Below are 8,793 nucleotides of genomic sequence, written 5' to 3' on the forward strand. Positions count from 1 at the left end.
AATGTCATTGCAAACTTGATTCTTCTCTTCTCACCATTAGTGAGTTTGTTGGTAGCCTGAATTGTTCTAAGAAAAATGGAATGTTCTAGAAATTTCCATGGGATGTTTATAGACGTAGGTCAGAATTTATAGTTCTTTTGGATATGATATCTCTATGGAAGTCCAAAGATATCTTTAAGTACTTTGTCCAAATGAGACAGGAATTGAAAACACTTTAAATTTTTTAGTTTTAATCAGTCTCGTATTGATTTGGGATATAGGAATTTTAAATGCTGTAATCAACTAATTTCATTTGTAGGAAAAGTGACAGAAAGGAATGTAGCTGACGATATAGCATAAGTTTTCCCTTTGATTAGTTAAGAAGTTTAATTTAAACTAAGATACAAATCCAATTTCTGTAATTAGACTAAATTAGTAGGAAAGTTACTTTGTTTGCAGTAACAATTACAATATGATATATAGAAAAGTGTGTGGCCAACATATTTGTGTAGTTGTGTAGTTAGATATTTTTATGGTGGTGTTATAGAATTTTAATAAATTACTTCAAGCACAAGGAAAAACTTTGAGAGATGTTGGAGCTTTACACAGAGAAGAGAAAATACCAAGTGGTCTTCAACAAATGTTTTCATTTTCCTATTCTTTTTTGTGGTTGTGTGTGTGTGTGTGTGTTTGTGTGTGTGTGTGTGTGTGTGTGTGTGTGTGTGTGTGTGTGTGTGTGTGTGTGTGTGTGTGTGTGTGTGTGCTGGTATTGGAGTTTCAACTTAGGGTCTTCTGCTTTTACTTATCTTTTCCCTTAAGGTTGCTGCCTTACTACTTAAGCCATACCACCATTTCCAGGTTTTTGTTAGTTATTGGCAATATGAATATCACAGATGTTGCTGCTTGATATCCCTTTAAATCTGGATCCTCAGATGTCAGTCAACTATGTAGCTGGGATTACAGGTGTGAGGCAACAGCATTCTGAGAGATGCATTTATTTATTCATGTTATGTGGCAAATTACCACAAATTTATTTGTTCATCCATTGAATACCAAATATTGTAGGTTAGAAGTTTGGGCTGGTAGTTTGGGTGTTGTTTGTCTATAGCAGAGGGCCACCAGGCTAGAGTCTCGTAGAATTTGGGGATCTCTTACAAGCTTAAGGGATGCCTGGTTGGATGTAGGTCCTGTGGTTGTGAGACTGTGGTTTCTGCTTTCTGGTCACCTATCATACACTCACTGTTGTCAGCTCCTAGACACCCCCATACTTTCTTGACAAACATATTCTCCTTACTGCTTGATTCATTCTGTTGGCATCATTGACTTCTAGAAAGGCCTTAATTTGCACTCACTCCTTGGAAATAACTTATACCCAACTCTTGTGGGACCCAATTACATTTGTAGAATGTCCTTAATTTTGTTTTATACCAGAGCATATTGTGGGGTGAGATCCTGGCCAGACTGGAAGATACAAGACTTCCCAAGGGTCTGAGTTGTTGTGTATCACCTGATACATATGAAAAGCTATTTATTAGCTGGGCACTGGGGCTATGTGGAGTATGAGATCTGAGGCTGTCGGTTGAAAGCCATCCAGGGCAGGAAAGGCCAAGAGACTATTCTATCCAATAAACTCAGAAAACTGGAAGTAGCACTGTGGGGCTCAAGTGTTAGAGGACTCGCCTTGAGCTGCAGAGCTGAAATACAGTGCCCAAGGTCCAGAGTTCAAGCCCACTGCCGAAAAAAATGTGGAAAAGGGTTTTTATTATTCTGTCCTCAATTTCAGATACTGGTAATGTTAAGTTATTGATTGACTTTAGCCAATGAAGTGTGAAATTTAAGATAGTTCCTTACGTCGAGTGGAAAATAATTTGGCAGTTATAGGGAATGAAAAATAGGAGTTAAACAGGATATATTGAAGAGCAGTGGCAGTGGGTTCAGAGATGGGACAGAGGTAAACACGTTAGACATATTTTAGACAGAACATGTGGCTGTGAATGTGGTTTAGTGTTAGAGTGCTTGCTTAGCATGAATGAAGCCCTGGGTTCAATTAATCAGTACCACATAAACAGAAAAAGCCAGAAGTGGCACTGTGCGTAGGGTGCTAGCCTTGTGCAAAGAAGCAGCTCAGTGACAGTGCCCAGGACCTGAGTTCATTCCCCAAGATTGCCAAAAAATAAAAAAAAACATGTTAATAATGCATTTGGGAGGGACCCGGAAGCAAATTCCGCGCTGAATTTTTCCTCTATTTCAAAATGAAGACATCATTCCAGAAAGAGAAATGGGGCATAAAACTGGTCCAGAAAGAACATATCTTATGAAGAAATACAAGATATTTTTACTGCAACTGTCCTGTAGAGATTATCCATTAGATATAATGGTGACTTGTAACTGCACAAGAGCTCGTTGTAATAGCACGAGTGCTAGCTAAGATTTTGTACGGGTACTGGTCCTGAGCCTTAATGAGGCTCTAGTTGCTATTCCTATATTTTCTCTCAAGAATACTACTATATTACTTAAGCCACAGATCCATTTTTGACTTTTTTTGGTGATTAATTGGAGAAAAGAGTGTCATGGACTTTTCCTGGCTCACCTGGCTTAACAATGTTATCCCCAAATCTCAGCATTCTGAAGAGCTAAGAATACAGTTGAGAACCATTTGCACGAAGAGAAGCATTTCTTTTTCTGTGAAAGGAATTAAGAATACAGATTCTTTAGGAATACTCACCCTCAGTAATAAGTAAATCACCAAGAACAGTTCCCATGAATACACACACACACACACACACACACACACACACACACACACACACACACACACACACACACACACAAGCACATACACAAAACCACATAAGCATCTCAGGGGTCTGTTTCTCTTTCCCCAAAAGAATAGCATATTCTAAGGGGCAAACTGTGGTGTCACAGGCCTGTAAATCCAGATATTGGGATGTAGAGGTATAGGAAGATTGGGTACTGAGGGTGGCTTGATTGAAGTTAGCACAAGACCCTATATAAAAAGCAAACTAAAAAATAAAAAGGGTTGGGAGCATGCAGGCTCAACTGGTACCATATCTGCCTAGTAAGTGTAAGGCCCTCAGTTTAATCCTCAGTTCCATGAAAACATAGAAAGAATAGCATCTAAGTTCATTTGGTCATTTAACAAAATCCTTGAAGCTGTATATTTCATAAGGAATAAAAGGTCTATTTCAATCACAATAGCAGTGGCTGGAAAGTCTAAATCACATGGTAGCACATGGGACAAGTTCCCCTAGGTGCATCATATCACAGAGCTTCTCCGCATCATGACATGTGCTAGAATGACAGGGAGTAAGGGGCATAGGTTGATTTCAAAAACTTAACAGTGACACTGTTAGTCCCTTGAAAATTGATGAGATCACATTAATCCATTTATGACTGAAACTTCTCTTAAAAGTTCCACCTCCTTATATTGCTACATTGAGAAGTTAAGCTTCAGTGTGAATTTTGATGGTGACAGACCATCACCACGCTTCTGACAGAAGCAAGTGAGACCATTGGAAGCTGAGGACATTCATACAACTAGGCACCTGGGACAATTACTTCGGTCTCATTGATGCTGATATTTGCTGTGTTTGGGGCCATCTCACAGCCAGGATCCAACGAGTACATGTCTGTTCGATGCGCCAGCTTCAGTTATGCTGACTGTGATATAAACTGCTACACAACACAGATAACAAGGATGGAGATGGGCAAAAGAATAGAGGTTTCACATTTTTCATGATAATTAACATTAATAGATTTATGTAAGTAAGTCATTAGAAAGCTCTATGTCATTACAAAATACTTACATAGAGCCATTTAATAACTACTATATGACCTGGAATGATACTTTGTAGAGCAGCCTGTTTACACAAAATACACACAGTCCTATGAACACAAAAGATGGAAAAGAAAATAAGCACTGGCCTAAAAAATTAATTGTCAACCTCAGAGTCAAAGCGGATACCTTGAAAACATTACTGGAAGAAATAAGAGAAACCCTAGGTCTCCTTGGCACAGGCCGAAATGTTCTTAATAGAGACCCAGAAACACAACTTCAAAGAACAGTTGAACAAATGGGATTGCAATGAAGTTCAGAGCTTCTGCATGGCATAAGACATAGCTAGCAAAATCAATAGAAATCCTATGGATTAGGAGAAGGTCTTCACTAGCCATACAATAGACATGGGTTTCATATCTAAAATATGCTTGGAACTCAAAAAATGAAATTCCCCAACAACAAATCATCAAAGACACAACTACCTGATAAAAATAAGTGGGCTAAAGACTTGAAGTGAAACTTCTCTGAAGAGGAAATAACAATGGCCAATAGACACATGAAGGAATGTTCAACTTCTCCAGCCCTAAAAGAAATGCAAATCAAAACAACATTGAGATTCAAACTTACACCTGTTAGAATGGGTATAACAACAGATGCTGGAGGGGATATGGCCGAAAGGAAACCCTACTGCATTGTTGGTGGGAGTGTAAAACTTGTTCAGCCACATTTGAAAGCAGTATGGAGGTTCCTCAAAAGTCTCCACATAGAGTTCCCCTATGATCCAGCAATCCCACTTTCGGGCATTTACACAAATGATCACAAACAAGGTCATACTAAAGTTACCAGCACAAGTATGTTTATTGCAGCATAATTTAACATAGCTAAGATATGGAACCAATCCAGATGCCCCTCAGTAGATGAATGGATCAAGAAAATATGATATATATATATATATATACATGCATATATATACGTATATGAATTCTATGTCTTCATCAGAAAGAATGATATCTTCCAATTTGTTAGGAAATGGAAAAACTTGGAAAAAAGTATGTTAAGTCAAGTAAGGCATGCCCAAAGAAACAGGTCCCATGGTTTATCTTATTTACAATAACTAGTATATGACTAGGACAAGCAGAAATGTTCCAAATCTATGTACATGTGATCAGATACGATGAAGTTAAGTGAAATGAACCCCAAGATAGGGACACAAGTGGTTTTTCCTTTCTTGCTATTGTTTCTAATGTATTTATAAGGTACCATGTGATTTTTGGTTGTGTTGTACGTTCCTCCCCCCACAGTAAAACCCCTGTATTCACTGTATTTGATTCTGGTGCCTTGCATCTTGTATATACACTTCTCTAATTTGGGAGGTTAAAGGAAAACAGAATATGCTTAAATAGATATACAGGTTGACCCATTGTAAAAATGCGATGTACAAGACAGTACGTTAAAAACGAACTTTTCAACTTCAGAGGTAGGTGGAGTAGTTGTGGAGGTGGGAGGGAAGGGATCGTGGAGAAAAACAAAGGAGGAGGCAATAATGCTTGTTAGGAAATGTACTCGTTACCTTGCTCATTTAACTGTAACCCCTCTATAGAGTATTTTTACAATAAAAGACTTACAAAAATTAATTTAGTGTATGGTTATGGGTTAGTATTAGGACTTGAACTTATGGGCCTTCCACTTACTTTCACGCTTCCAACTGATATCTATATTTGTCTTTAATTTTTTATTAATCTTTTTTCAAGGAAAAATCAAATAACAGTGTCCCCTAATTATTGTATAAAATAAATTTTGGAAATTTTACACTGTTAATTGATTTTTGTTACATTCATCATTCTATTGTCTTCAAGTTTCTAGTATTTCTTGGAAGTTAAAGACAGGCTCTCTGCTGCATTTATTAGGAAATATTTTACCTGGTTCTGGTCTATAATCCCAGCTCCTAAGGAGGCTCAGATGAGGAGAACGTTGGCTTGAAGCAAAAGCAGAGAATTCCATGAAACTGCATCTCCAAAATTATATATATTTATTCACATATAATTACATGTAATATATTTAATATGTAATATATTTGTGAGATATATACATAAATACATACTATATATCTGCAGGAGATGGGCACACTATAAAAATAGAAGGCTATGATTTAATTTCAGTGCTGTCATTCTGCTTTGGCATTTTTTTTAAATAAAAAATAGATGACCATGATTTCATTTAATGTCCTGTCCAATATCATTTTGTTTATACCAGGCAGGCTGTACCTTATATCACACATGAGTGCAAAAATAATAGGGATTAGTGCATTACATATTGACTCATCAGGAAATAAGAAACATTCCTCAACTTGGTTGAGCCTATCTCCATTTTTTTTCTATACTGTGCCTCTGCTTTGGGTCTGAAGTTTACAGTTTCAAGATGATGTTTTTTTGGGTACAGGTGAATGGAGAAATGTATGTGACCTCCAAGACAATTACCTGTATCTGGCTAAAATTCATATATTCAAATGGAAAATTTGCCATCCTCATAGAATACAAATGAGACTCTCAAGCACCAGATGTCTACTTTGTAGCCACTGTAATTTTCATGCAGAAATTTTTTATAGGGAAAAAATTAATGCATGGAATATGTCCTTCAGCAACTATTCTGGGGACATCCTTATGCTCATACCAAAGTCATTGACCTTCACATTGCCTTTGTCATCCAACACGATGTTGTTGGGTTTAATGTCTCAGTGTTCATTTCTATATTCGTTAAAGTAATGCACAGTCCTCAAAATCTGTCTGAATAATCATCTGACTTCATTCTTGAATAAGTGGTAAGATTTTCACATTTATCTTAGAAGGTCTCTGGATTTCCAGTTCCACTGCAAGGTATAGGTGCTCATCCTTCTCCCTCACCTGGTATGACCTGATCATGTGTGGGTGATAGAAAATCTTAATAATGTCCATCTCATTTAAAAAGTTTTTGTGGGTCCTGGGGCTTGAAATCTGGGCCTGGGCACTGTCGCTGAGCTCTTCAGCTTAAGGCTGGCACTCTACCACTTGAGCTACAGCATCACTTCTGGCTTTTTCTGTTTATGTGGTGCTGAGGAAATGAACTCAGGCCTCATGCATGTAAGGCAAACATCTAACACTGAGCCACCTTCCCAGCCTCTCCATCTCATTTTTAAACTGAAAATTGTTGAACTCTCCCTTCAGGATTACTTTTACTATCACCCCAGTGTCTATGAGGTGGTGCTAGGGCAACTTTACATATCCATAGCTACCATAGTCAGTGATCTCCTCCTTCACACTGTATTGTTCAGGGAAAATCTTCTCCTGCCATAGCCAATTATCTTCTCCATACTGTCTTGTTCAGTGAAAATCTCCTTCTCTGAGGAGCTTGAGGATAATTCACTCTGTTCTTCCATCTTTCTGCTAAGATGGCAAGGAGTAAATCTACCTAAACTTAGCTAAGAAAATAAAAATCCCAGAGCAATAAACAAAAGAAAATACTCAAACTCAAAGAAAACATAGCCCCCTCCAAAAAAAAAAAAAAACACTCAAAATCGTCAATGTAGCACTGAATCTAGTAGGTCACCAGGAACTCCCAGCACTGTCATGGAATGCAGAGACTACTCACAATGGCTGCAATGGACCAATCACAGCTTGGCATGAACCCACTGGATCTTTTGGTCTTGAGCCTGGAGGACTGTTGCCAAGATTCCCACAGGGACGTGAGTGATGCCACTGCTGCTGCCATGACAGTGTTGCAGGAATTTCAAGTGCATCAGAAAGTGTATTCTTTTCTTGGTGGCTTCCAGGTCCTAGTGTTTGCTCCCAAAGATTTTGTCCTTGAGTAGTATCCATGTCCTCATGTCTGCTCCTGCTAGAACTCTGGCCATGTGCAGGAGTCAAACATACACCAATCAGTGGCTTACATTCACTATTTGTGCAGGTCTTGGAACTTGCTCCAACAATCTAAAAACAAAATTGATTCCCATGTATTTCTAGGTCATGGGGCATATGACAAAGTATCCAATTGGAAACTTTCACTAAAGTGGATACAGATTTTTTTTTTTACTTTGACAATAAAGGGAAAATTCAAACTAGTTAAGGCACAGCAGGTGTCCCTATTTGTTGAATTATAACCCTCTTTGCACAACTGCTTAAAATAAGCTTAAAATCTTTATTTGTTATGGAGTTTATTTATTGTTGGCACCATAAAATAAATCATTTCTGGTCTTTAAAAGGTTGTATTATCCGTATGCACTTTGGTGTCTTCTAAATGGAATCCAAGACGAGTCCCATAGCTTTAGAGTAGAAGTAAAACAATATCACATTCAACAATAGCATGTGGTTGCAAGAAGGCAGGTAGTATCAGCCTACTGTAAAGTGACTATTGCCAGGATTAATCCTCTGTAGAAACTCTTTTTTCTTTTCAAAATTTACTGATAAAACACACCCGTGTATTAATGGCAATGCATTACTACTTTAATACAAATTAGGCATGTTCTCTATTCAACTCAGTGAATTTTGACAACTATTTAATTATGTAATGCAGTCCACTTATAAAGTCAATAGGTTGCACTTTTGTCATTTCCATTAAAATGCGAAGAATCTAAGACCAAGAAAGTTTTATACTTAGGTGGGTCATGGAAGTGGCTGTTTTCTCACTTGGAATTTAAATCCAGTAGGATACTTCATGGCATCCATAATCGAAAAAGCTGCTCTAACTTTTGGCTCTTAAAGACCTCATCAATTTACTCAAGATATTCAATGTCCTTTTCTTTGAATCTAGGATGACTGATGTCAAAAGAATAGTGGTATCACTTCAGAATCATCTGATACTGTAGCAAAATGCCCTATTCCATACACCTCCATGAAGCAGGTTATTAACATCTACAGGAGTGAGAAAAAAGAGAGCATCATCATTTTTCATGTTAGTTTCTTATCAAAGAGTTGACATCAGAATCCTTGAAATCCATAAGATTGTGTGTTGATATGTTCAAAATGAAGAACAAGGAATGCAGT

This window comes from Dipodomys merriami, unplaced genomic scaffold, assembly GCF_024711535.1.
Source record: "Dipodomys merriami isolate MVZ:Mamm:240054 unplaced genomic scaffold, mDipMer1.0.p SCAF_681, whole genome shotgun sequence".
Taxonomy (NCBI): domain Eukaryota; kingdom Metazoa; phylum Chordata; class Mammalia; order Rodentia; family Heteromyidae; genus Dipodomys; species Dipodomys merriami.